Source organism: Pseudophryne corroboree, chromosome 3, assembly GCF_028390025.1.
Source record: "Pseudophryne corroboree isolate aPseCor3 chromosome 3, aPseCor3.hap2, whole genome shotgun sequence".
NCBI classification, from domain to species: Eukaryota; Metazoa; Chordata; class Amphibia; order Anura; family Myobatrachidae; genus Pseudophryne; species Pseudophryne corroboree.
Window position 1 is genome coordinate 116,026,056 of NC_086446.1, and position 18,583 is coordinate 116,044,638.

General features: G+C 41.3%; 71 non-coding genes and 12 pseudogenes across 71 annotated transcripts; all 83 read right to left on the reverse strand.

The window, feature by feature from the left end:
* Positions 1-5: 5 nt before the first annotated feature.
* Positions 6-124, reverse strand: LOC134884803 (5S ribosomal RNA). Its single transcript, XR_010168937.1, has one exon. It is a non-coding gene; the product is annotated as a 5S ribosomal RNA (ribosomal RNA).
* A 108-nt stretch (positions 125-232) lies between these two features.
* On the reverse strand, positions 233-351 carry LOC135062393 (5S ribosomal RNA). Its single transcript, XR_010248744.1, has one exon. It is a non-coding gene; the product is annotated as a 5S ribosomal RNA (ribosomal RNA).
* Positions 352-458: 107 nt separating this feature from the next.
* Positions 459-577, reverse strand: LOC134898111 (5S ribosomal RNA). The gene has a single exon (XR_010172178.1). It is a non-coding gene; the product is annotated as a 5S ribosomal RNA (ribosomal RNA).
* Positions 578-684: 107 nt separating this feature from the next.
* On the reverse strand, positions 685-803 carry LOC135065217 (5S ribosomal RNA). The gene has a single exon (XR_010251503.1). It is a non-coding gene; the product is annotated as a 5S ribosomal RNA (ribosomal RNA).
* A 107-nt stretch (positions 804-910) lies between these two features.
* Positions 911-1,029, reverse strand: LOC135060856 (5S ribosomal RNA). The gene has a single exon (XR_010247250.1). It is a non-coding gene; the product is annotated as a 5S ribosomal RNA (ribosomal RNA).
* A 107-nt stretch (positions 1,030-1,136) lies between these two features.
* Positions 1,137-1,255, reverse strand: LOC135059194 (5S ribosomal RNA). Its single transcript, XR_010245606.1, has one exon. It is a non-coding gene; the product is annotated as a 5S ribosomal RNA (ribosomal RNA).
* A 107-nt stretch (positions 1,256-1,362) lies between these two features.
* On the reverse strand, positions 1,363-1,481 carry LOC135065622 (5S ribosomal RNA). The gene has a single exon (XR_010251898.1). It is a non-coding gene; the product is annotated as a 5S ribosomal RNA (ribosomal RNA).
* Positions 1,482-1,588: 107 nt separating this feature from the next.
* On the reverse strand, positions 1,589-1,707 carry LOC135062718 (5S ribosomal RNA). The gene has a single exon (XR_010249065.1). It is a non-coding gene; the product is annotated as a 5S ribosomal RNA (ribosomal RNA).
* A 107-nt stretch (positions 1,708-1,814) lies between these two features.
* Positions 1,815-1,933, reverse strand: LOC134898122 (5S ribosomal RNA). Its single transcript, XR_010172180.1, has one exon. It is a non-coding gene; the product is annotated as a 5S ribosomal RNA (ribosomal RNA).
* Positions 1,934-2,040: 107 nt separating this feature from the next.
* Positions 2,041-2,159, reverse strand: LOC135060023 (5S ribosomal RNA). The gene has a single exon (XR_010246416.1). It is a non-coding gene; the product is annotated as a 5S ribosomal RNA (ribosomal RNA).
* Positions 2,160-2,266: 107 nt separating this feature from the next.
* On the reverse strand, positions 2,267-2,385 carry LOC134884291 (5S ribosomal RNA). Its single transcript, XR_010168443.1, has one exon. It is a non-coding gene; the product is annotated as a 5S ribosomal RNA (ribosomal RNA).
* A 107-nt stretch (positions 2,386-2,492) lies between these two features.
* Positions 2,493-2,599, reverse strand: LOC134897528 (5S ribosomal RNA; annotated as a pseudogene).
* A 107-nt stretch (positions 2,600-2,706) lies between these two features.
* Positions 2,707-2,825, reverse strand: LOC134898133 (5S ribosomal RNA). The gene has a single exon (XR_010172181.1). It is a non-coding gene; the product is annotated as a 5S ribosomal RNA (ribosomal RNA).
* Positions 2,826-2,932: 107 nt separating this feature from the next.
* On the reverse strand, positions 2,933-3,051 carry LOC135068722 (5S ribosomal RNA). Its single transcript, XR_010254915.1, has one exon. It is a non-coding gene; the product is annotated as a 5S ribosomal RNA (ribosomal RNA).
* Positions 3,052-3,158: 107 nt separating this feature from the next.
* LOC135059233 (5S ribosomal RNA) lies at positions 3,159-3,277 on the reverse strand. Its single transcript, XR_010245645.1, has one exon. It is a non-coding gene; the product is annotated as a 5S ribosomal RNA (ribosomal RNA).
* Positions 3,278-3,384: 107 nt separating this feature from the next.
* On the reverse strand, positions 3,385-3,503 carry LOC134885879 (5S ribosomal RNA). The gene has a single exon (XR_010169983.1). It is a non-coding gene; the product is annotated as a 5S ribosomal RNA (ribosomal RNA).
* A 107-nt stretch (positions 3,504-3,610) lies between these two features.
* On the reverse strand, positions 3,611-3,729 carry LOC135070447 (5S ribosomal RNA). The gene has a single exon (XR_010256613.1). It is a non-coding gene; the product is annotated as a 5S ribosomal RNA (ribosomal RNA).
* Positions 3,730-3,836: 107 nt separating this feature from the next.
* On the reverse strand, positions 3,837-3,955 carry LOC134891558 (5S ribosomal RNA; annotated as a pseudogene).
* Positions 3,956-4,062: 107 nt separating this feature from the next.
* LOC134890049 (5S ribosomal RNA) lies at positions 4,063-4,181 on the reverse strand (annotated as a pseudogene).
* Positions 4,182-4,288: 107 nt separating this feature from the next.
* LOC134902198 (5S ribosomal RNA) lies at positions 4,289-4,407 on the reverse strand. Its single transcript, XR_010175669.1, has one exon. It is a non-coding gene; the product is annotated as a 5S ribosomal RNA (ribosomal RNA).
* A 107-nt stretch (positions 4,408-4,514) lies between these two features.
* On the reverse strand, positions 4,515-4,633 carry LOC134890755 (5S ribosomal RNA; annotated as a pseudogene).
* A 107-nt stretch (positions 4,634-4,740) lies between these two features.
* LOC135070693 (5S ribosomal RNA) lies at positions 4,741-4,859 on the reverse strand. The gene has a single exon (XR_010256847.1). It is a non-coding gene; the product is annotated as a 5S ribosomal RNA (ribosomal RNA).
* A 107-nt stretch (positions 4,860-4,966) lies between these two features.
* Positions 4,967-5,085, reverse strand: LOC134890756 (5S ribosomal RNA; annotated as a pseudogene).
* A 107-nt stretch (positions 5,086-5,192) lies between these two features.
* On the reverse strand, positions 5,193-5,311 carry LOC135066052 (5S ribosomal RNA). The gene has a single exon (XR_010252312.1). It is a non-coding gene; the product is annotated as a 5S ribosomal RNA (ribosomal RNA).
* Positions 5,312-5,418: 107 nt separating this feature from the next.
* Positions 5,419-5,537, reverse strand: LOC135064363 (5S ribosomal RNA). Its single transcript, XR_010250671.1, has one exon. It is a non-coding gene; the product is annotated as a 5S ribosomal RNA (ribosomal RNA).
* A 107-nt stretch (positions 5,538-5,644) lies between these two features.
* Positions 5,645-5,763, reverse strand: LOC134887662 (5S ribosomal RNA; annotated as a pseudogene).
* A 107-nt stretch (positions 5,764-5,870) lies between these two features.
* LOC134891559 (5S ribosomal RNA) lies at positions 5,871-5,989 on the reverse strand (annotated as a pseudogene).
* A 107-nt stretch (positions 5,990-6,096) lies between these two features.
* Positions 6,097-6,215, reverse strand: LOC134898145 (5S ribosomal RNA). The gene has a single exon (XR_010172182.1). It is a non-coding gene; the product is annotated as a 5S ribosomal RNA (ribosomal RNA).
* A 107-nt stretch (positions 6,216-6,322) lies between these two features.
* LOC135058782 (5S ribosomal RNA) lies at positions 6,323-6,441 on the reverse strand. Its single transcript, XR_010245206.1, has one exon. It is a non-coding gene; the product is annotated as a 5S ribosomal RNA (ribosomal RNA).
* A 107-nt stretch (positions 6,442-6,548) lies between these two features.
* On the reverse strand, positions 6,549-6,667 carry LOC135066558 (5S ribosomal RNA). Its single transcript, XR_010252802.1, has one exon. It is a non-coding gene; the product is annotated as a 5S ribosomal RNA (ribosomal RNA).
* A 107-nt stretch (positions 6,668-6,774) lies between these two features.
* On the reverse strand, positions 6,775-6,893 carry LOC135064494 (5S ribosomal RNA). The gene has a single exon (XR_010250804.1). It is a non-coding gene; the product is annotated as a 5S ribosomal RNA (ribosomal RNA).
* Positions 6,894-7,000: 107 nt separating this feature from the next.
* On the reverse strand, positions 7,001-7,119 carry LOC134898156 (5S ribosomal RNA). Its single transcript, XR_010172183.1, has one exon. It is a non-coding gene; the product is annotated as a 5S ribosomal RNA (ribosomal RNA).
* A 107-nt stretch (positions 7,120-7,226) lies between these two features.
* On the reverse strand, positions 7,227-7,345 carry LOC135066081 (5S ribosomal RNA). Its single transcript, XR_010252340.1, has one exon. It is a non-coding gene; the product is annotated as a 5S ribosomal RNA (ribosomal RNA).
* Positions 7,346-7,452: 107 nt separating this feature from the next.
* On the reverse strand, positions 7,453-7,571 carry LOC134885623 (5S ribosomal RNA). Its single transcript, XR_010169734.1, has one exon. It is a non-coding gene; the product is annotated as a 5S ribosomal RNA (ribosomal RNA).
* A 107-nt stretch (positions 7,572-7,678) lies between these two features.
* LOC134885965 (5S ribosomal RNA) lies at positions 7,679-7,797 on the reverse strand. The gene has a single exon (XR_010170065.1). It is a non-coding gene; the product is annotated as a 5S ribosomal RNA (ribosomal RNA).
* A 107-nt stretch (positions 7,798-7,904) lies between these two features.
* Positions 7,905-8,023, reverse strand: LOC134888074 (5S ribosomal RNA; annotated as a pseudogene).
* A 107-nt stretch (positions 8,024-8,130) lies between these two features.
* On the reverse strand, positions 8,131-8,249 carry LOC134886201 (5S ribosomal RNA). Its single transcript, XR_010170292.1, has one exon. It is a non-coding gene; the product is annotated as a 5S ribosomal RNA (ribosomal RNA).
* A 107-nt stretch (positions 8,250-8,356) lies between these two features.
* On the reverse strand, positions 8,357-8,475 carry LOC134902166 (5S ribosomal RNA). Its single transcript, XR_010175638.1, has one exon. It is a non-coding gene; the product is annotated as a 5S ribosomal RNA (ribosomal RNA).
* Positions 8,476-8,582: 107 nt separating this feature from the next.
* Positions 8,583-8,701, reverse strand: LOC135059107 (5S ribosomal RNA). Its single transcript, XR_010245523.1, has one exon. It is a non-coding gene; the product is annotated as a 5S ribosomal RNA (ribosomal RNA).
* Positions 8,702-8,808: 107 nt separating this feature from the next.
* On the reverse strand, positions 8,809-8,927 carry LOC135059363 (5S ribosomal RNA). Its single transcript, XR_010245768.1, has one exon. It is a non-coding gene; the product is annotated as a 5S ribosomal RNA (ribosomal RNA).
* Positions 8,928-9,034: 107 nt separating this feature from the next.
* Positions 9,035-9,153, reverse strand: LOC135063698 (5S ribosomal RNA). The gene has a single exon (XR_010250023.1). It is a non-coding gene; the product is annotated as a 5S ribosomal RNA (ribosomal RNA).
* Positions 9,154-9,260: 107 nt separating this feature from the next.
* On the reverse strand, positions 9,261-9,379 carry LOC134886202 (5S ribosomal RNA). The gene has a single exon (XR_010170293.1). It is a non-coding gene; the product is annotated as a 5S ribosomal RNA (ribosomal RNA).
* Positions 9,380-9,486: 107 nt separating this feature from the next.
* On the reverse strand, positions 9,487-9,605 carry LOC135061725 (5S ribosomal RNA). The gene has a single exon (XR_010248098.1). It is a non-coding gene; the product is annotated as a 5S ribosomal RNA (ribosomal RNA).
* A 107-nt stretch (positions 9,606-9,712) lies between these two features.
* On the reverse strand, positions 9,713-9,831 carry LOC135066854 (5S ribosomal RNA). Its single transcript, XR_010253091.1, has one exon. It is a non-coding gene; the product is annotated as a 5S ribosomal RNA (ribosomal RNA).
* A 107-nt stretch (positions 9,832-9,938) lies between these two features.
* On the reverse strand, positions 9,939-10,057 carry LOC135070942 (5S ribosomal RNA). The gene has a single exon (XR_010257089.1). It is a non-coding gene; the product is annotated as a 5S ribosomal RNA (ribosomal RNA).
* Positions 10,058-10,164: 107 nt separating this feature from the next.
* On the reverse strand, positions 10,165-10,283 carry LOC135064495 (5S ribosomal RNA). The gene has a single exon (XR_010250805.1). It is a non-coding gene; the product is annotated as a 5S ribosomal RNA (ribosomal RNA).
* Positions 10,284-10,390: 107 nt separating this feature from the next.
* LOC135058361 (5S ribosomal RNA) lies at positions 10,391-10,509 on the reverse strand. Its single transcript, XR_010244792.1, has one exon. It is a non-coding gene; the product is annotated as a 5S ribosomal RNA (ribosomal RNA).
* A 107-nt stretch (positions 10,510-10,616) lies between these two features.
* LOC135062364 (5S ribosomal RNA) lies at positions 10,617-10,735 on the reverse strand. The gene has a single exon (XR_010248715.1). It is a non-coding gene; the product is annotated as a 5S ribosomal RNA (ribosomal RNA).
* Positions 10,736-10,842: 107 nt separating this feature from the next.
* LOC135059108 (5S ribosomal RNA) lies at positions 10,843-10,961 on the reverse strand. The gene has a single exon (XR_010245524.1). It is a non-coding gene; the product is annotated as a 5S ribosomal RNA (ribosomal RNA).
* A 107-nt stretch (positions 10,962-11,068) lies between these two features.
* Positions 11,069-11,187, reverse strand: LOC134898167 (5S ribosomal RNA). The gene has a single exon (XR_010172184.1). It is a non-coding gene; the product is annotated as a 5S ribosomal RNA (ribosomal RNA).
* A 107-nt stretch (positions 11,188-11,294) lies between these two features.
* On the reverse strand, positions 11,295-11,413 carry LOC135058783 (5S ribosomal RNA). Its single transcript, XR_010245207.1, has one exon. It is a non-coding gene; the product is annotated as a 5S ribosomal RNA (ribosomal RNA).
* A 107-nt stretch (positions 11,414-11,520) lies between these two features.
* LOC134886203 (5S ribosomal RNA) lies at positions 11,521-11,639 on the reverse strand. Its single transcript, XR_010170294.1, has one exon. It is a non-coding gene; the product is annotated as a 5S ribosomal RNA (ribosomal RNA).
* Positions 11,640-11,746: 107 nt separating this feature from the next.
* Positions 11,747-11,865, reverse strand: LOC135061726 (5S ribosomal RNA). Its single transcript, XR_010248099.1, has one exon. It is a non-coding gene; the product is annotated as a 5S ribosomal RNA (ribosomal RNA).
* A 107-nt stretch (positions 11,866-11,972) lies between these two features.
* Positions 11,973-12,091, reverse strand: LOC135066855 (5S ribosomal RNA). The gene has a single exon (XR_010253092.1). It is a non-coding gene; the product is annotated as a 5S ribosomal RNA (ribosomal RNA).
* Positions 12,092-12,198: 107 nt separating this feature from the next.
* LOC135070943 (5S ribosomal RNA) lies at positions 12,199-12,317 on the reverse strand. The gene has a single exon (XR_010257090.1). It is a non-coding gene; the product is annotated as a 5S ribosomal RNA (ribosomal RNA).
* Positions 12,318-12,424: 107 nt separating this feature from the next.
* LOC135064496 (5S ribosomal RNA) lies at positions 12,425-12,543 on the reverse strand. The gene has a single exon (XR_010250806.1). It is a non-coding gene; the product is annotated as a 5S ribosomal RNA (ribosomal RNA).
* A 107-nt stretch (positions 12,544-12,650) lies between these two features.
* Positions 12,651-12,769, reverse strand: LOC135062365 (5S ribosomal RNA). The gene has a single exon (XR_010248716.1). It is a non-coding gene; the product is annotated as a 5S ribosomal RNA (ribosomal RNA).
* A 107-nt stretch (positions 12,770-12,876) lies between these two features.
* LOC134898179 (5S ribosomal RNA) lies at positions 12,877-12,995 on the reverse strand. Its single transcript, XR_010172185.1, has one exon. It is a non-coding gene; the product is annotated as a 5S ribosomal RNA (ribosomal RNA).
* Positions 12,996-13,102: 107 nt separating this feature from the next.
* Positions 13,103-13,221, reverse strand: LOC135064067 (5S ribosomal RNA). The gene has a single exon (XR_010250383.1). It is a non-coding gene; the product is annotated as a 5S ribosomal RNA (ribosomal RNA).
* Positions 13,222-13,328: 107 nt separating this feature from the next.
* LOC134886356 (5S ribosomal RNA) lies at positions 13,329-13,447 on the reverse strand. The gene has a single exon (XR_010170441.1). It is a non-coding gene; the product is annotated as a 5S ribosomal RNA (ribosomal RNA).
* Positions 13,448-13,554: 107 nt separating this feature from the next.
* LOC135070197 (5S ribosomal RNA) lies at positions 13,555-13,673 on the reverse strand. Its single transcript, XR_010256369.1, has one exon. It is a non-coding gene; the product is annotated as a 5S ribosomal RNA (ribosomal RNA).
* Positions 13,674-13,780: 107 nt separating this feature from the next.
* On the reverse strand, positions 13,781-13,899 carry LOC135068807 (5S ribosomal RNA). The gene has a single exon (XR_010254999.1). It is a non-coding gene; the product is annotated as a 5S ribosomal RNA (ribosomal RNA).
* Positions 13,900-14,006: 107 nt separating this feature from the next.
* Positions 14,007-14,125, reverse strand: LOC135062366 (5S ribosomal RNA). Its single transcript, XR_010248717.1, has one exon. It is a non-coding gene; the product is annotated as a 5S ribosomal RNA (ribosomal RNA).
* Positions 14,126-14,232: 107 nt separating this feature from the next.
* LOC135068946 (5S ribosomal RNA) lies at positions 14,233-14,351 on the reverse strand. Its single transcript, XR_010255137.1, has one exon. It is a non-coding gene; the product is annotated as a 5S ribosomal RNA (ribosomal RNA).
* A 107-nt stretch (positions 14,352-14,458) lies between these two features.
* On the reverse strand, positions 14,459-14,577 carry LOC135063699 (5S ribosomal RNA). Its single transcript, XR_010250024.1, has one exon. It is a non-coding gene; the product is annotated as a 5S ribosomal RNA (ribosomal RNA).
* Positions 14,578-14,684: 107 nt separating this feature from the next.
* On the reverse strand, positions 14,685-14,803 carry LOC135067327 (5S ribosomal RNA). The gene has a single exon (XR_010253546.1). It is a non-coding gene; the product is annotated as a 5S ribosomal RNA (ribosomal RNA).
* Positions 14,804-14,910: 107 nt separating this feature from the next.
* On the reverse strand, positions 14,911-15,029 carry LOC135064271 (5S ribosomal RNA). Its single transcript, XR_010250581.1, has one exon. It is a non-coding gene; the product is annotated as a 5S ribosomal RNA (ribosomal RNA).
* Positions 15,030-15,136: 107 nt separating this feature from the next.
* On the reverse strand, positions 15,137-15,255 carry LOC135062030 (5S ribosomal RNA). Its single transcript, XR_010248392.1, has one exon. It is a non-coding gene; the product is annotated as a 5S ribosomal RNA (ribosomal RNA).
* A 107-nt stretch (positions 15,256-15,362) lies between these two features.
* Positions 15,363-15,481, reverse strand: LOC134901270 (5S ribosomal RNA). The gene has a single exon (XR_010174761.1). It is a non-coding gene; the product is annotated as a 5S ribosomal RNA (ribosomal RNA).
* Positions 15,482-15,588: 107 nt separating this feature from the next.
* Positions 15,589-15,707, reverse strand: LOC135060385 (5S ribosomal RNA). The gene has a single exon (XR_010246779.1). It is a non-coding gene; the product is annotated as a 5S ribosomal RNA (ribosomal RNA).
* A 107-nt stretch (positions 15,708-15,814) lies between these two features.
* Positions 15,815-15,933, reverse strand: LOC135063273 (5S ribosomal RNA). Its single transcript, XR_010249608.1, has one exon. It is a non-coding gene; the product is annotated as a 5S ribosomal RNA (ribosomal RNA).
* A 107-nt stretch (positions 15,934-16,040) lies between these two features.
* Positions 16,041-16,159, reverse strand: LOC135063039 (5S ribosomal RNA). Its single transcript, XR_010249379.1, has one exon. It is a non-coding gene; the product is annotated as a 5S ribosomal RNA (ribosomal RNA).
* Positions 16,160-16,266: 107 nt separating this feature from the next.
* Positions 16,267-16,385, reverse strand: LOC135062243 (5S ribosomal RNA). Its single transcript, XR_010248597.1, has one exon. It is a non-coding gene; the product is annotated as a 5S ribosomal RNA (ribosomal RNA).
* A 107-nt stretch (positions 16,386-16,492) lies between these two features.
* Positions 16,493-16,611, reverse strand: LOC135065134 (5S ribosomal RNA). The gene has a single exon (XR_010251422.1). It is a non-coding gene; the product is annotated as a 5S ribosomal RNA (ribosomal RNA).
* Positions 16,612-16,718: 107 nt separating this feature from the next.
* On the reverse strand, positions 16,719-16,837 carry LOC134891639 (5S ribosomal RNA; annotated as a pseudogene).
* Positions 16,838-16,944: 107 nt separating this feature from the next.
* LOC134898191 (5S ribosomal RNA) lies at positions 16,945-17,063 on the reverse strand. Its single transcript, XR_010172187.1, has one exon. It is a non-coding gene; the product is annotated as a 5S ribosomal RNA (ribosomal RNA).
* A 107-nt stretch (positions 17,064-17,170) lies between these two features.
* LOC134895793 (5S ribosomal RNA) lies at positions 17,171-17,289 on the reverse strand (annotated as a pseudogene).
* Positions 17,290-17,396: 107 nt separating this feature from the next.
* On the reverse strand, positions 17,397-17,515 carry LOC135064679 (5S ribosomal RNA). The gene has a single exon (XR_010250982.1). It is a non-coding gene; the product is annotated as a 5S ribosomal RNA (ribosomal RNA).
* A 107-nt stretch (positions 17,516-17,622) lies between these two features.
* On the reverse strand, positions 17,623-17,741 carry LOC134898203 (5S ribosomal RNA). The gene has a single exon (XR_010172188.1). It is a non-coding gene; the product is annotated as a 5S ribosomal RNA (ribosomal RNA).
* Positions 17,742-17,848: 107 nt separating this feature from the next.
* Positions 17,849-17,967, reverse strand: LOC135062967 (5S ribosomal RNA). The gene has a single exon (XR_010249308.1). It is a non-coding gene; the product is annotated as a 5S ribosomal RNA (ribosomal RNA).
* A 107-nt stretch (positions 17,968-18,074) lies between these two features.
* LOC134891413 (5S ribosomal RNA) lies at positions 18,075-18,194 on the reverse strand (annotated as a pseudogene).
* Positions 18,195-18,301: 107 nt separating this feature from the next.
* LOC134901362 (5S ribosomal RNA) lies at positions 18,302-18,420 on the reverse strand. The gene has a single exon (XR_010174852.1). It is a non-coding gene; the product is annotated as a 5S ribosomal RNA (ribosomal RNA).
* A 107-nt stretch (positions 18,421-18,527) lies between these two features.
* The window catches only part of LOC134890614 (5S ribosomal RNA), a 119-nt pseudogene continuing 63 nt past the window's right edge, over positions 18,528-18,583 (reverse strand).

Here is an 18,583-nt window from a genome sequence, read left to right on the forward strand (position 1 = left end):
AAAAATATCTACAGCACCTTGTATTCCCAGGTGGTCTCCCATCCAAGTACTAACCAGGCCCAACACTGCTTAGCTTCCAAGATCAGATGAGATTGGGTGTATCCAGTGTGGTGTGGCTGTAGATGAGCTTTGTGGTTTCTGTTAGAACTTTTCTACTTCTAACTACTGGTTCATAAATGAATACGTTTGAAAATGGAATGCATCAACAGAACGGTGTTGGCAGTATAAAAAATGTCTACAGCACCTTGTATTCCCAGGTGGTCTCCCATCCAAGTACTAACCAGGCCCAACACTGCTTAGCTTCCAAGATCAGATGAGATTGGGCGTATCCAGTGTGGTGTGACTGTAGATGAGCTTTGTGGTTTCTGTTTGAACTTTTCTACTTCTAACTACTGGTTCATAAATGAATACATTTGAAAATGGAATGCATCAACAGAACGGTGTTGGCAGTATAAAAATATCTACAGCACCTTGTATTCCCAGGTGGTCTCCCATCCAAGTACTAACCAGGCCCAACACTGCTTAGCTTCCAAGATCAGATGAGATTGGGCGTATCCAGTGTGGTGTGGCTGTAGATGAGCTTCGTGGTTTCTGTTTGAACTTTTCTACTTCTAACTACTGGTTCATAAATGAATACATTTGAAAACGGAATGCATCAACAGAACGGTGTTGGCAGTATAAAAATATCTACAGCACCTTGTATTCCCAGGTGGTCTCCCATCCAAGTACTAACCATGCCCAACACTGCTTAGCTTCCAAGATCAGATGAGATTGGGCGTATCCAGTGTGGTGTGGCTGTAGATGAGCTTTGCGGTTTCTGTTAGAACTTTTCTACTTCTAACTACTGGTTCATAAATGAATACGTTTGAAAATGGAATGCATCAACAGAACGGTGTTGGCAGTATAAAAATATCTACAGCACCTTGTATTCCCAGGTGGTCTCCCATCCAAGTACTAACCAGGCCCAACACTGCTTAGTTTCCAAGATCAGATGAGATTGGGTGTATCCAGTGTGGTGTGGCTGTAGATGAACTTTGTGGTTTCTGTTAGAACTTTTCTACTTCTAACTACTGGTTCATAAATGAATAAGTTTGAAAATGGAATGCATCAACAGAACGGTGTTGGCAGTATAAAAATATCTACAGCACCTTGTATTCCCAGGTGGTCTCCCATCCAAGTACTAACCAGGCCCAACACTGCTTAGCTTCCAAGATCAGATGAAATTGGGCGCATCCAGTGTGGTGTGGCTGTAGATGAGCTTTGTGGTTTCTGTTAGAACTTTTCTACTTCTAACTACTGGTTCATAAATAAATACGTTTGAAAATGGAATGCATCAACAGAACGGTGTTGGCAGTATAAAAATATCTACAGCACCTTGTATTCCCAGGTGGTTTCCCATACAAGTACTAACCAGGCCCAACACTGCTTAGCTTCCAAGATCAGATGAGATTGGGCGTATCCAGTGTGGTGTGGCTGTAGATGAGCTGTGTGGTTTCTGTTAGAACTTTTCTACTTCTAACTACTGGTTCATAAATGAATACGTTTGAAAATGGAATGCATCAACAGAACGGTGTTGGCAGTATAAAAATATCTACAGCACCTTGCATTCCCAGGTGGTTTCCCATCCAAGTACTAACCAGGCCCAACACTGCTTAGCTTCCAAGATCAGATGAGATTGGGCGTATCCAGTGTGGTGTGGCTGTAGATGAGCTTTGTGGTTTCTGTTAGAACTTTTCTACTTCTAACTACTGGTTCATAAATGAATACGTTTGAAAATGGAATGCATCAACAGAACGGTGTTGGCAGTATAAAAATATCTACAGCACCTTGTATTCCCAGGTGGTCTCCCATCCAAGTACTAACCAGGCCCAACACTGCTTAGCTTCCAAGATCAGATGAGATTGGGCGTATCCAGTGTGGTGTGGCTGTAGATGAGCTTTGTGGTTTCTGTTAGAACTTTTCTACTTCTAACTACTGGTTCATAAATGAATACGTTTGAAAATAGAATGCATCAACTGAACGGTGTTGGCAGTATAAAAATATCTACAGCACCTTGTATTCCCAGGTGGTCTCCCATCCAAGTACTAACCAGGCCCAACACTGCTTAGCTTCCAAGATCAGATGAGATTGGGCGTATCCAGTGTGGTGTTGCTGTAGATGAACTTTTTGGTTTCTGTTAGAACTTTTCTACTTCTAACTACTGGTTCATAAATGAATACGTTTTAAAATGGAATGCATCAACAGAACGGTGTTGGCAGTATAAAAATATCTACAGCACCTTGTATTCCCAGGTGGTCTCCCATCCAAATACTAACCAGGCCCAACACTGCTTAGCTTCCAAGATCAGATGAGATTGGGCATATCCAGTGTGGTGTGGCTGTAGAAGAGCTTTATGGTTTCTGTAAGTACTTTTCTACTTCTAACTACTGGTTCATAAATGAATACGTTTGAAAATGGAATGCATCAACAGAACGGTGTTGGTAGTATAAAAATATCTACAGCACCTTGTATTCCCATTCAAGTACTAACCAGGCCCAACACTGCTTAGCTTCCAAGATCAGATGAGATTGGGCGTATCCAGTGTGGTGTGGCTGTAGCTGAGCTTTATGGTTTCTGTTAGAACTTTTCTACTTCTAACTACTGGTTCATAAATGAATACGTTTGAAAATGGAATGCATCAACAGAACTGTGTTGGTAGTATAAAAATATCTACAGCACCTTGTATTCCCAGGTGGTCTCCCATCCAAGTACTAACCAGGCCCAACACTGCTTAGCTTCCAAGATCAGATGAGATTGGGCGTATCCAGTGTGGTGTGGCTGTAGATGAACTTTGTGGTTTCTGTTAGAACTTTTCTACTTCTAACTACTAGTTCATAAATGAATACGTTTTAAAATGGAATGCATCAACAGAACGGTGTTGGCAGTATAAAATTATCTACAGCACCTTGTATTCCCAGGTGGTCTCCTATCCAAGTACTAACCAGGCCCAACACTGCTTAGCTTCCAAGATCAGATGAGATTGAGCGTATCCAGTGTGGTGTGGCTGTAGATGAGCTTTATGGTTTCTGTTAGAACTTTTCTACTTCTAACTACTGGTTCATAAATGAAAACGTTTGAAAATGGAATGCATCAACAAAACGGTGTTGGCAGTATAAAAATATCTACAGCACCTTGTATTCCCAGGTGGTCTCCCATCCCAGTACTAACCAGGCCCAACACTGCTTAGCTTCCAAGATCAGATGAGATTGGGCGTATCCAGTGTGGTGTGGCTGTAGATGAGCTTTGTGGTTTCTGTTAGAACTTTTCTACTTCTAACTACTGGTTCATAAATGAATACGTTTGAAAATGGAATGCATCAACAGAACGGTGTTGGCAGTATAAAAATATCTACAACACCTTGTATTCCCAGGTGGTCTCCCATCCAAGTACTAACCAGGCCCAACACTGCTTAGCTTCTAAAATCAGATGAGATTGGGCGTATCCAGTGTGGTGTGGTTGTAGATGAACTTTATGGTTTCTGTTAGAACTTTTCTACTTCTAACTACTGGTTCATAAATGAATACGTTTTAAAATGGAATGCATCAACAGAACGGTGTGGGCAGTATTAAATTATCTACAGCACCTTGTATTCCCAGGTGGTCTCTCATCCAAGTACTAACCAGGCCCAACACTGCTTAGCTTCCAAGATCAGATGAGATTGGGCATATTCAGTGTGGTGTGGCTGTAGATGAGCTTTATGGTTTCTGTTAGAACTTTTCTACTTCTAACTACTGGTTCATAAATGAATACGTTTGAAAATGGAATGCATCAACAGAACGGTGTTGGCAGTATAAAAATATCTACAGCACCTTGTATTCCCAAGTGGTCTCCCATCCAAGTACTAATCAGGCCCAACACTGCTTAGCTTCCAAGATTAAATGAGATTGGGCGTATCCAGTGTGGTGTGGTTGTAAATGAGCTTTGTGGTTTCTGTTAGAACTTTTCTACTTCTAACTACTGGTTCATAAATGAATACGTTTGAAAATGGAATGCATCAACAGAACGGTGTTGGCAGTATAAAAATATCTACAGCACCTTGTATTCCCAGGTGGTCTCCCATCCAAGTACTAACCAGGCCCAACACTGCTTAGCTTCCAAGATTAAATGAGATTGGGCGTATCCAGTGTGGTGTGGTTGTAAATGAGCTTTGTGGTTTCTGTTAGAACTTTTCTACTTCTAACTACTGGTTCATAAATGAATACGTTTGAAAATGGAATGCATCAACAGAACGGTGTTGGCAGTATAAAAATATCTACAGCACCTTGTATTCCCAGGTGGTCTCCCATCCAAGTACTAACCAAGCCCAACACTGCTTAGCTTCCAAGATCAGATGAGATTGGGCGTATCCAGTGTGGTGTGGCTGTAGATGAGCTTTGTGGTTTCTGTTAGAACTTTTCTACTTCTAACTACTGGTTCATAAATGAATACGTTTGAAAATGGAATGCATCAACAGAACGGTGTTGGCAGTATAAAAATATCTACAGCACCTTGTATTCCCAGGTGGTCTCCCATCCAAGTACTAATCAGGCCCAACACTGCTTAGCTTCCAAGATTAAATGAGATTGGGCGTATCCAGTGTGGTGTGGTTGTAAATGAGCTTTGTGGTTTCTGTTAGAACTTTTCTACTTCTAACTACTGGTTCATAAATGAATACGTTTGAAAATGGAATGCATCAACAGAACGGTGTTGGCAGTATAAAAATATCTACAGCACCTTGTATTCCCAGGTGGTCTCCCATCCAAGCACTAACCAAGCCCAACACTGCTTAGCTTCCAAGATCAGATGAGATTGGGCGTATCCAGTGTGGTGTGACTGTAGATGAGCTTTGTGGTTTCTGTAAGAACTTTTCTACTTCTAACTACTGGTTCATAAATGAATACGTTTGAAAATGGAATGCATCAACAGAACGGTGTTGGCAGTATAAAAATATCTACAGCACCTTGTATTCCCAGGTGGTCTCCCATCCAAGTACTAATCAGGCCCAACACTGCTTAGCTTCCAAGATTAAATGAGATTGGGCGTATCCAGTGTGGTGTGGTTGTAAATGAGCTTTGTGGTTTCTGTTAGAACTTTTCTACTTCTAACTACTGGTTCATAAATGAATACGTTTGAAAATGGAATGCATCAACAGAACGGTGTTGGCAGTATAAAAATATCTACAGCACCTTGTATTCCCAGGTGGTCTCCCATCCAAATACTAACCAAGCCCAACACTGCTTAGCTTCCAAGATCAGATGAGATTGGGCGTATCCAGTGTGGTGTGGCTGTAGATGAGCTTTGTGGTTTCTGTTAGAACTTTTCTACTTCTAACTACTGGTTCATAAATGAATACGTTTGAAAATGGAATGCATCAACAGAACGGTGTTGGCAGTATAAAAATATCTACAGCACCTTGTATTCCCAGGTGGTCTCCCATCCAAGTACTAACCAGGCCCAACACTGCTTAGCTTCCAAGATCAGATGAGATTTGGCGTATCCAGTGTGGTGTGGCTGTAGATGAGCTTTGTGGTTTCTGTTAGAACTTTTCTACTTCTAACTACTGGTTCATAAATGAATACATTTGAAAATGGAATGCATCAACAGAACGGTGTTGGCAGTATAAAAATATCTACAGCACCTTGTATTCCCTGGTGGTCTCCCATCCAAGTACTAACCAGGCCCAACACTGCTTAGCTTCCAGGATCAGATGAGATTGGGCGTATCCAGTATGGTGTGGCTGTAGATGAGCTTTGTGGTTTCTGATAGAACTTTTCTACTTCTAACTACTGGTTCATAAATGAATACGTTTGAAAATGGAATGCATCAACAGAACGGTGTTGGCAGTATAAAAATATCTACAGCACCTTGTATTCCCAAGTGGTCTCCCATCCAAGTACTAATCAGGCCCAACACTGCTTAGCTTCCAAGATTAAATGAGATTGGGCGTATCCAGTGTGGTGTGGTTGTAAATGAGCTTTGCGGTTTCTGTTAGAACTTTTCTACTTCTAACTACTGGTTCATAAATGAATAAGTTTGAAAATGGAATGCATCAACAGAACGGTTTTGGCAGTATAAAAATATCTACAGCACCTTGTATTCCCAGGTGGTCTCCCATCCAAGTACTAACCAGGCCCAACACTGCTTAGCTTCCAAGATCAGATGAGATTGGGCGTATCCAGTGTGGTGTGGCTGTAGATGAGCTTTGTGGTTTCTGTTAGAACTTTTCTACTTCTAACTACTGGTTCATAAATGAATTTGTTTGAAAATGGAATGCATCAACAGAACGGTGTTGGCAGTATAAAAATATCTACAGCACCTTGTATTCCCAGGTGGTTTCCCATCCAAGTACTAACCAGGCCCAACACTGCTTAGCTTCCAAGATCAGATGAGATTGGGCGTATCCAGTGTGGTGTGGCTGTAGATGAGCTTTGTGGTTTCTGTTAGAACTTTTCTACTTCTAACTACTGGTTCATAAATGAATACGTTTGAAAATGGAATGCATCAACAGAACGGTGTTGGTAGTATAAAAATATCTACAGCACCTTGTATTCCCAGGTGGTTTCCCATCCAAATACTAACCAGGCCCAACACTGCTTAGCTTCCAAGATCAGATGAGATTGGGCGTATCCAGTGTGGTGTGGCTGTAGATGAGCTTTGTGGTTTCTGTTAGAACTTTTCTACTTCTAACTACTGGTTCATAAATGAATACGTTTGAAAATGGAATGCATCAACAGAACGGTGTTGGTAGTATAAAAATATCTACAGCACCTTGTATTCCCAGGTGGTCTCCCATCCAAGTACTAACCAGGCCCAACACTGCTTAGCTTCCAAGATCAGATGAGATTGGGCATATCCAGTGTGGTGTGGCTGTAGAAGAGCTTTATGGTTTCTGTAAGTACTTTTCTACTTCTAACTACTGGTTCATAAATGAATACGTTTGAAAATGGAATGCATCAACAGAACGGTGTTGGTAGTATAAAAATATCTACAGCACCTTGTATTCCCAGGTGGTCTCCCATCCAAGTACTAACCAGGCCCAACACTGCTTAGCTTCCAAGATCAGATGAGATTGGGCGTATCCAGTGTGGTGTGGCTGTAGATGAGCTTTGTGGTTTCTGTTAGAACTTTTCTACTTCTAACTACTGGTTCATAAATGAATACGTTTGAAAATGGAATGCATCAACAGAACGGTGTTGGCAGTATAAAAATATCTACAGCACCTTGTATTCCCAGGTGGTCTCCCATCCAAGTACTAACCAGGCCCAACACTGCTTAGCTTCCAAGATCAGATGAGATTGGGCGTATCCAGTATGGTGTGACTGTAAATGAGCTTTGTGGTTTCTGTTTGAACTTTTCTACTTCTTACTACTGGTTCATAAATGAATACATTTGAAAATTGAATGCATCAACAGAACGGTGTTGGCAGTATAAAAATATCTACAGCACCTTGTATTCCCAGGTGGTCTCCCATCCAAGTACTAACCAGGCCCAACACTGCTTAGCTTCCAAGATCAGATGAGATTGGGCGTATCCAGTATGATGTGGCTATAAATGAGCTTTGTGGTTTCTGTTTGAACTTTTCTACTTCTTACTACTGGTTCATAAATTAATACATTTGAAAATTGAATGCATCAACAGAACGGTGTTGGCAGTATAAAAATATCTACAGCACCTTGTATTCCCAGGTGGTCTCCCATCCAAGAACTAACCAGGCCCAATACTGCTTAGCTTCCAAGATCAGATGAGATTGGGCGTATCCAGTGTGGTGTGGCTGTAGATGAGCTTTGTGGTTTCTGTTAGAACTTTTCTACTTCTAACTACTGGTTCATAAATGAATACGTTTTAAAATGGAATGCATCAACAGAACGGTGTTGGCAGTATAAAATTATCTACAGCACCTTGTATTCCCAGGTGTTCTCCTATCCAAGTACTAACCAGGCCCAACACTGCTTAGCTTCCAAGATCAGATGAGATTGGGCGTATCCAGTGTGGTGTGGCTGTAGATGAGCTTTATGGTTTCTGTTAGAACTTTTCTACTTCTAACTACTGGTTCATAAATGAATACGTTTGAAAATGGAATGCATCAACAGAACGGTGTTGGCAGTATAAAAATATCTACAGCACTTTGTATTCCCAGGTGGTCTCCCATCCCAGTACTAACCAGGCCCAACACTGCTTAGCTTCCAAGATCAGATGAGCTTGGGCGTATCCAGTGTGGTGTGGCTGTAGATGAGCTTTGTGGTTTCTGTTAGAACTTTTCTACTTCTAACTACTGGTTCATAAATGAATACGTTTGAAAATGGAATGCATCAACAGAACGGTGTTGGCAGTATAAAAATATCTACAACACCTTGTATTCCCAGATGGTCTCCCATCCAAGTACTAACCAGGCCCAACACTGCTTAGCTTCCAAGATCAGATGAGATTGGGCGTATCCAGTGTGGTGTGGTTGTAGATGAACTTTGTGGTTTCTGTTAGAACTTTTCTACTTCTAACTACTGGTTCATAAATGAATACGTTTTAAAATGGAATGCATCAACAGAACGGTGTGGGCAGTATTAAATTATCTACAGCACCTTGTATTCCCAGGTGGTCTCCCATCCAAGTACTAACCAGGCCCAACACTGCTTAGCTTCCAAGATCAGATGAGATTGGGCATATCCAGTGTGGTGTGGCTGTAGATGAACTTTGTGGTTTCTGTTAGAACTTTTCTACTTCTAACTACTGGTTCATAAATGAATACGTTTTAAAATGGAATGCATCAACAGAACGGTGTGGGCAGTATTAAATTATCTACAGCACCTTGTATTCCCAGGTGGTCTCCCATCCAAGTACTAACCAGGCCCAACACTGCTTAGCTTCCAAGATCAGATGAGATTGGGCGTATCCAGTATGGTGTGGCTGTAGATGAACTTTGTGGTTTCTGTTAGAACTTTTCTACTTCTAACTACTGGTTCATAAATTAATACGTTTTAAAATGGAATGCATCAACAGAACGGTGTTGGCAGTATAAAATTATCTACAGCACCTTGTATTCCCAGGTGGTCTCCTATCCAAGTACTAACCAGGCCCAACACTGCTTAGCTTCCAAGATCAGATGAGATTGGGCGTATCCAGTGTGGTGTGGCTGTAGATAAGCTTTATGGTTTCTGTTAGAACTTTTCTACTTCTAACTACTGGTTCATAAATGAATACGTTTGAAAATGGAATGCATCAACAGAACGGTGTTGGCAGTATAAAAATATCTACAGCACTTTGTATTCCCAGGTGGTCTCCCATCCCAGTACTAACCAGGCCCAACACTGCTTAGCTTCCAAGATCAGATGAGCTTGGGCGTATCCAGTGTGGTGTGGCTGTAGATGAGCTTTGTGGTTTCTGTTAGAACTTTTCTACTTCTAACTACTGGTTCATAAATGAATACGTTTTAAAATGGAATGCATCAACAGAACGGTGTGGGCAGAATTAAATTATCTACAGCACCTTGTATTCCCAGGTGGTCTCCCATCCAAGTACTAACCAGGCCCAACACTGCTTAGCTTCCAAGATCAGATGAGATTGGGCATATACAGTGTGGTGTGGCTGTAGATGAGCTTTATGGTTTCTGTTAGAACTTTTCTACTTCTAACTACTGGTTCATAAATGAATACGTTTGAAAATGGAATGCATCAACAGAACGGTGTTGGTAGTATAAAAATATCTACAGCACCTTGTATTCCCAGGTGGTCTCCCATCCAAGTACTAACCAGGCCCAACACTACTTAGCTTCCAAGATCAGATGAGATTGGGCGTATCCAGTGTGGAGTGGCTGTAGATGAGCTTTGTGGTTTCTGTTAGAACTTTTCTACTTCTAACTACTGGTTCATAAATGAATACGTTTGAAAATGGAATGCATCAACAGAATGGTGTTGGCAGTATAAAAATATCTACAGCACCTTGTATTCCCAGGTGGTTTCCCATCCAAGTACTAACCAGACCCAACACTGCTTAGCTTCCAAGATCAGATGAGATTGGGCGTATCCAGTGTGGTGTTGCTGTAGATGAGCTTTGTGGTTTCTGTTAGAACTTTTCTACTTCTAACTACTGGTTCATAAATGAATACGTTTGAAAATGGAATGCATCAACAGAACGGTGTTGGCAGTATAAAAATATCTACAGCACCTTGTATTCCCAGGTGGTCTCCCATCCAAGTACTAACCAGGCCCAACACTGCTTAGCTTCCAAGATCAGATGAGATTGGGCATATCCAGTGTGGTGTGGCTGTAGAAGAGCTTTATGGTTTCTGTAAGTACTTTTCTACTTCTAACTACTGGTTCATAAATGAATACGTTTGAAAATGGAATGCATCAACAGAACGGTGTTAGTAGTATAAAAATATCTACAGCACCTTGTATTCCCAGGTGGTCTCCCATTCAAGTACTAACCAGGCCCAACACTGCTTAGCTTCCAAGATCAGATGAGATTGGGCGTATCCAGTGTGGTGTGGCTGTAGATGAGCTTTATGCTTTCTGTTAGAACTTTTCTACTTCTAACTACTGGTTCATAAATGAATACGTTTTAAAATGGAATGCATCAACAGAACGGTGTTGGTAGTATAAAAATATCTACAGCACCTTGTATTCCCAGGTGGTCTCCCATCCAAGTACTAACCAGGCCCAACACTGCTTAGCTTCCAAGATCAGATGAGATTGGGCGTATCCAATGTGGTGTGGCTGTAAATGAGCTTTGTGGTTTCTGTTAGAACTTTTCTACTTCTAACTACTGGTTCATAAATGAATAAGTTTGAAAATGGAATGCATCAACAGAACAGTGTTGGCAGTATAAAAATATCTACAGCACCTTGTATTCCCAGGTGGTCTCCCATCCAAGTACTAACCAGGCCCAACACTGCTTAGCTTCCAAGATCAGATGAGATTGGGCATATCCAGTGTGGTGTGGCTGTAGATGAGCTTTCTGGTTTCTGTTTGAACTTTTCTACTTCTTACTACTGGTTCATAAATTAATACATTTGAAAATTGAATGCATCAACAGAACGGTGTTGGCAGTATAAAAATATCTACAGCACCTTGTATTCCCAGGTGGTCTCCCATCCAAGTACTAACCAGGCCCAACACTGCTTAGCTTCCAAGATCAGATGAGATTGGGCGTATCCAGTGTGGTGTGGCTGTAGATGAGCTTTGTGGTTTCTGTTAGAACTTTTCTACTTCTAACTACTGGTTCATAAATGAATACGTTTGAAAATGGAATGCATCAACAGAACGGTGTTGGCAGTATAAAAATATCTACAGCACCTTGTATTCCCAGGTGGTTTCCCATCCAAGTACTAACCAGGCCCAACACTGCTTAGCTTCCAAGATCAGATGAGATTGGGCGTATCCAGTGTGGTGTGGCTGTAGATAAGCTTTATGGTTTCTGTTAGAACTTTTCTACTTCTAACTACTGGTTCATAAATGAATACGTTTGAAAATGGAATGCATCAACAGAACGGTGTTGGCAGTATAAAAATATCTACAGCACTTTGTATTCCCAGGTGGTCTCCCATCCCAGTACTAACCAGGCCCAACACTGCTTAGCTTCCAAGATCAGATGAGCTTGGGCGTATCCAGTGTGGTGTGGCTGTAGATGAGCTTTGTGGTTTCTGTTAGAACTTTTCTACTTCTAACTACTGGTTCATAAATGAATACGTTTTAAAATGGAATGCATCAACAGAACGGTGTGGGCAGAATTAAATTATCTACAGCACCTTGTATTCCCAGGTGGTCTCCCATCCAAGTACTAACCAGGCCCAACACTGCTTAGCTTCCAAGATCAGATGAGATTGGGCATATACAGTGTGGTGTGGCTGTAGATGAGCTTTATGGTTTCTGTTAGAACTTTTCTACTTCTAACTACTGGTTCATAAATGAATACGTTTGAAAATGGAATGCATCAACAGAACGGTGTTGGTAGTATAAAAATATCTACAGCACCTTGTATTCCCAGGTGGTCTCCCATCCAAGTACTAACCAGGCCCAACACTACTTAGCTTCCAAGATCAGATGAGATTGGGCGTATCCAGTGTGGAGTGGCTGTAGATGAGCTTTGTGGTTTCTGTTAGAACTTTTCTACTTCTAACTACTGGTTCATAAATGAATACGTTTGAAAATGGAATGCATCAACAGAATGGTGTTGGCAGTATAAAAATATCTACAGCACCTTGTATTCCCAGGTGGTTTCCCATCCAAGTACTAACCAGACCCAACACTGCTTAGCTTCCAAGATCAGATGAGATTGGGCGTATCCAGTGTGGTGTTGCTGTAGATGAGCTTTGTGGTTTCTGTTAGAACTTTTCTACTTCTAACTACTGGTTCATAAATGAATACGTTTGAAAATGGAATGCATCAACAGAACGGTGTTGGCAGTATAAAAATATCTACAGCACCTTGTATTCCCAGGTGGTCTCCCATCCAAGTACTAACCAGGCCCAACACTGCTTAGCTTCCAAGATCAGATGAGATTGGGCATATCCAGTGTGGTGTGGCTGTAGAAGAGCTTTATGGTTTCTGTAAGTACTTTTCTACTTCTAACTACTGGTTCATAAATGAATACGTTTGAAAATGGAATGCATCAACAGAACGGTGTTGGTAGTATAAAAATATCTACAGCACCTTGTATTCCCAGGTGGTCTCCCATCCAAGTACTAACCAGGCCCAACACTGCTTAGCTTCCAAGATCAGATGAGATTGGGCGTATCCAATGTGGTGTGGCTGTAAATGAGCTTTGTGGTTTCTGTTAGAACTTTTCTACTTCTAACTACTGGTTCATAAATGAATAAGTTTGAAAATGGAATGCATCAACAGAACAGTGTTGGCAGTATAAAAATATCTACAGCACCTTGTATTCCCAGGTGGTCTCCCATCCAAGTACTAACCAGGCCCAACACTGCTTAGCTTCCAAGATCAGATGAGATTGGGCGTATCCAGTGTGGTGTGGCTGTAGATGAGCTTTGTGGTTTCTGTTAGAACTTTTCTACTTCTAACTACTGGTTCATAAATGAATACGTTTGAAAATGGAATGCATCAACAGAACGGTGTTGGCAGTATAAAAATATCTACAGCACCTTGTATTCCCAGGTGGTTTCCCATCCAAGTACTAACCAGGCCCAACACTGCTTAGCTTCCAAGATCAGATGAGATTGGGCGTATCCAGTGTGGTGTTGCTGTAGATGAGCTTTGTGGTTTCTGTTAGAACTTTTCTACTTCTAACTACTGGTTCATAAATGAATACGTTTGAAAATGGAATGCATCAACAGAACGGTGTTGGCAGTATAAAAATATCTACAGCACCTTGTATTCCCAGGTGGTTTCCGATCCAAGTACTAACCAGGCCCAACACTGCTTAGCTTCCAAGATCAGATGAGATTGGGCGTATCCAGTGTGGTGTGGCTGTAGATGAGCTTTGTGGTTTCTGTTAGAACTTTTCTACTTCTAACTACTGGTTCATAAATGAATACGTTTGAAAATGGAATGCATCAACAGAACGGTGTTGGCAGTATAAAAATATCTACAGCACCTTGTATTCCCAGGTGGTCTCCCATCCAAGTACTAAACAGGGCCAACACTGCTTAGCTTCCAAGATCAGATGAGATTGGGCATATCCAGTGTGGTGTGGCTGTAGAAGAGCTTTATGGTTTCTGTAAGTACTTTTCTACTTCTAACTACTGGTTCATAAATGAATACGTTTGAAAATGGAATGCATCAACAGAACGGTGTTGGTAGTATAAAAATATCTACAGCACCTTGTATTCCCAGGTGGTCTCCCATTCAAGTACTAACCATGCCCAACACTGCTTAGCTTCCAAGATCAGATGAGATTGGGCGTATCCAGTGTGGTGTGGCTGTAGATGAGCTTTATGGTTTCTGTTAGAACTTTTCTACTTCTAACTACTGGTTCATAAATGAATACGTTTTAAAATGGAATGCATCAACAGAACGGTGTTGGTAGTATAAAAATATCTACAGCACCTTGTATTCCCAGGTGGTCTCCCATCCAAGTACTAACCAGGCCCAACACTGCTTAGCTTCCAAGATCAGATGAGATTGGGCGTATCCAATGTGGTGTGGCTGTAAATGAGCTTTGTGGTTTCTGTTAGAACTTTTCTACTTCTTACTACTGGTTCATAAATGAATACATTTGAAAATTGAATGCATCAACAGAACGGTGTTGGCAGTATAAAAATATCTACAGCACCTTGTATTCCCAGGATGTCTCCCATCCAAGTACTAACCAGGCCCAACACTGCTTAGCTTCCAAGATCAGATGAGATTGGGCGTATCCAGTGTGGTGTGGCTGTAGATGAGCTTTGTGGTTTCTGTTAGAACTTTTCTACTTCTAACTACTGGTTCATAAATGAATACGTTTTAAAATGGAATGCATCAACAGAACGGTGTTGGCAGTATAAAATTATCTACAGCACCTTGTATTCCCAGGTGGTCTCCTATCCAAGTACTAACCAGGCCCAACACTGCTTAGCTTCCAAGATCAGATGAGATTGGGCGTATCCAGTGTGGTGTGGCTGTAGATGAGCTTTATGGTTTCTGTTAGAACTTTTCTACTTCTAACTACTGGTTCATAAATGAATACGTTTGAAAATGGAATGCATCAACAGAACGGTGTTGGCAGTATAAAAATATCTACAGCACCTTGTATTCCCAGGTGGTCTCCCATTCAAGTACTAACCTGGCCCAACACTGCTTAGCTTCCAAGATCAGATGAGATTGGGCATATCCAGTGTGGTGTGGCTGTAGAAGAGCTTTATGGTTTCTGTAAGTACTTTTCTACTTCTAACTACTGGTTCATAAATGAATATGTTTGAAAATGGAATGCATCAACAGAACGGTGTTGGTAGTATAAAAATATCTACAGCACCTTGTATTCCCAGGTGGTCTCCCATTCAAGTACTAACCAGGCCCAACACTGCTTAGCTTCCAAGATCAGATGAGATTGGGCGTATCCAGTGTAGTGTGGCTGTAGATGAGCTTTATGGTTTCTGTTAGAACTTTTCTACTTCTAACTACTGGTTCATAAATGAATACGTTTGAAAATGGAATGCATCAACAGAACGGTGTTGGTAGTATAAAAATATCTACAGCACCTTGTATTCCCAGGTGGTCTCCCATCCAAGTACTAACCAGGCCCAACACTGCTTAGCTTCCAAGATCAGATGAGATTGGGCGTATCCAATGTGGTGTGGCTGTAGACGCGCTTTGTGGTTTCTGTTAGAACTTTTCTACTTCTAACTACTGGTTCATAAATGAATACGTTTGAAAATGGAATGCATCAACAGAACAGTGTTGGCAGTATAAAAATATCTACAGCACCTTGTATTCCCAGGTGGTCTCCCATCAAAGTACTAACCAGGCCCAACACTGCTTAGCTTCCAAGATCAGATGAGATTGGGCGTATCCAGTGTGGTGTGGCTGTAGATGAGCTTTGTGGTTTCTGTTTGAACTTTTCTACTTCTAACTACTGGTTCATAAATGAATACATTTGAAAACGGAATGCATCAACAGAACGGTGTTGGCAGTATAAAAATATCTACAGCACCTTGTATTCCCATGAGGTCTCCCATCCAAGTACTAACCAGGCCCAACACTGCTTAGCTTCCAAGATCAGATGAGATTGGGCGTATCAAGTGTGGTGTGGCTGTAGATGAGCTTTATGGTTTCTGTTAGAACTTTTCTACTTCTAACTACTGGTTCATAAATGAATACGTTTGAAAATGGAATGCATCAACAGAACGGTGTTGGCAGTATAAAAATATCTACAGCACCTTGTATTCCCAGGTGGTCTCCCATCCAAGTACTAACCAGGCCCAACACTGCTTAGCTTCCAAGCTCAAATGAGACTGGGTGTATCCAGTGTGGTGTGGCTGTAGATGAGCTTTATGGTTTCTGTTAGAACTTTTCTACTTCTAACTACTGGTTCATAAATGAATACATTTGAAAATGGAATGCATCAACAGAACGGTGTTGGTAGTATAAAAATATCTACAGCACCTTGCATTCCCAGGTGGTCTCCCATCCAAGTACTAACCAGGCCCAACACTGCTTAGCTTCCAAGATCAGATGAGATTGGGCATATCCAGTGTGGTGTGGCTGTAGATGAGCTTTGTGGTTTCTGTTAGAACTTTTCTACTTCTAACTACTGGTTCATAAATGAATACATTTGAAAATGGAATGCATCAACAGAACGGTGTTGGCAGTATAAAAATATCTACAGCACCTTGTATTCCCAGGTGGTCTCCCATCCAAGTACTAACCAGGCCCAACACTGCTTAGCTTCCAAGATCAAATGAGATTGGGCGTATCCAGTGTGGTGTTGCTGTAGATGAACTTTCTGGTTTCTGTTAGAACTTTTCTACTTCTAACTACTGGTTCATAAATGAATACATTTGAAAATTGAATGCATCAACAGAACGGTGTTGGCAGTATAAAAATATCTACAGCTCCTTGTATTCCCAGGTGGTCTTCCATCCAAGTACTAACCAGGCCCAACACTGCTTAACTTCCAAGATCAGATGAGATTGGGCGTATCCAGTGTGGTGTGGCTGTAGATGAGCTTTGTGGTTTCTGTTAGAACTTTTCTACTTCTAACTACTGGTTCATAAATTAATATGTTTGAAAATGGAATGCATCAACAGAACGGTGTTGGCAGTATAAAAGTGTATACAGCACCTTGTATTCCCAGGTGGTCTTCCATCCAAGTACTAACCAGGTCCAACACTGCTTAGCTTCCAAGATCAGATGAGATTGGGCGTATCCAGTGTGGTGTTGCTGTAGATGAACTTTCTGGTTTCTGTTAGAACTTTTCTACTTCTAACTACTGGTTCTTAAATGAATACATTTGAAAATTGAATGCATCAACAGAACGGTGTTGGCAGTATAAAAATATCTACAGCACCTTGTATTCCCAGGTGGTCTCCCATCCAAGTACTAACCAGGCCCAACACTGCTTAGCTTCCAAGATCAGATGAGATTGGGCGTATCCAGTGTGGTGTGGCTGTAGATGAGCTTTGTGGTTTCTGTTAGAACTTTTCTACTTCTAACTACTGGTTCATAAATGAATATGTTTGAAAATGGAATGCATCAACAGAACGGTGTTGGCAGTATAAAATTATCTACAGCACCTTGTATACCCAGGTGGTCTCCCATCCAAGTACTAACCAGGCCCAACACTGCTTAGCTTCCAAGATCAGATGAGATTGGTCATATCCAGTATGCTGTGGCTGTAGAAGAGCTTTATGGTTTCTGTTAGTACTTTTCTACTTCTAACTACTGGTTCATAAATGAATACGTTTGAAAATGGAATGCATCAACAGAACAGTGTTGGTAGTATAAAAATATCTACAGCACCTTGTATTCACAGGTGGTCTCCCATCCAAGTACTAACCAGGCCCAACACTGCTTAGCTTCCAAGATCAGATGAGATTGGGCATATCCAGTGTGGTGTGGCTGTAGATGAGCTTTGTGGTTTCTGTTAGAACTTTTCTACTTCTAACTACTGGTTCATAAATGAATACGTTTGAAAATTGAATGCATCAACAGAACGGTGTTAGCAGTATAAAAATATCTACAGCACCTTGTATTCCCAGGTGGTCTCCCATCCAAGTACTAACCAGGCCCAACACTGCTTAGCTTCCAAGATCAGATGAGATTGGGCGTATCCAGTGTGGTGTGGCTGTAGATGAGCTTTGTGGTTTCTGTTAGAACTTTTCTACTTCTAACTACTGGTTCATAAATGAATACGTTTGAAAATGGAATGCATCAAAAGAACGGTGTTGGCAGTATAAAAATATCTACAGCACCTTGTATTCCCAGGTGGTCTCCCATCCAAGTACTAACCAAGCCCAACACTGCTTAGCTTCCAAGATCAGATGCGATTGGGCGTATCCAGTGTGGTGTGGCTGTAGATGAACTTTGTGGTTTCTGTTAGAACTTTTCTACTTCTAACTACTGGTTCATAAATGAATACGTTTGAAAATGGAATGCATCAACAGAACGGTGTTGGCAGTATAAAAATATCTACAGCACCTTGTATTCCCTGGTGGTCTCCCATCCAAGTACTAACCAGGCCCAACACTGCTTAGCTTCCAAGATCAGATGAGATTGGGCGTATCCAGTGTGGTTTTGGATGTAGATGAGCTTACTAGTTTCTGTTAAAACTTTTCTACTTCTAACTACTGGTTCATAAATAAATACGTTTGAAAATGGAATGCATCAACAGAACGGTGTTGGCAGTATAAAATGATCTACAGCACCTTGTATTCCCAGGTGGTCTCCCATCCAAGTACTAACCAGGCCCAACACTGCTTAGCTTCCAAGATCAGATGAGATTGGGCGTATCCAGTATGGTGTGGCTGTAGATGAGCTTTGTGGTTTCTGTTAGAACTTTTCTACTTCTAACTACTGGTTCATAAATGAATATGTTTGAAAATGGAATGCATCAACAGAACGGTGTTGGCAGTATAAAATTATCTACAGCACCTTGTATTCCCAGGTGGTCTCCCATCAAAGTACTAACCAGGCCC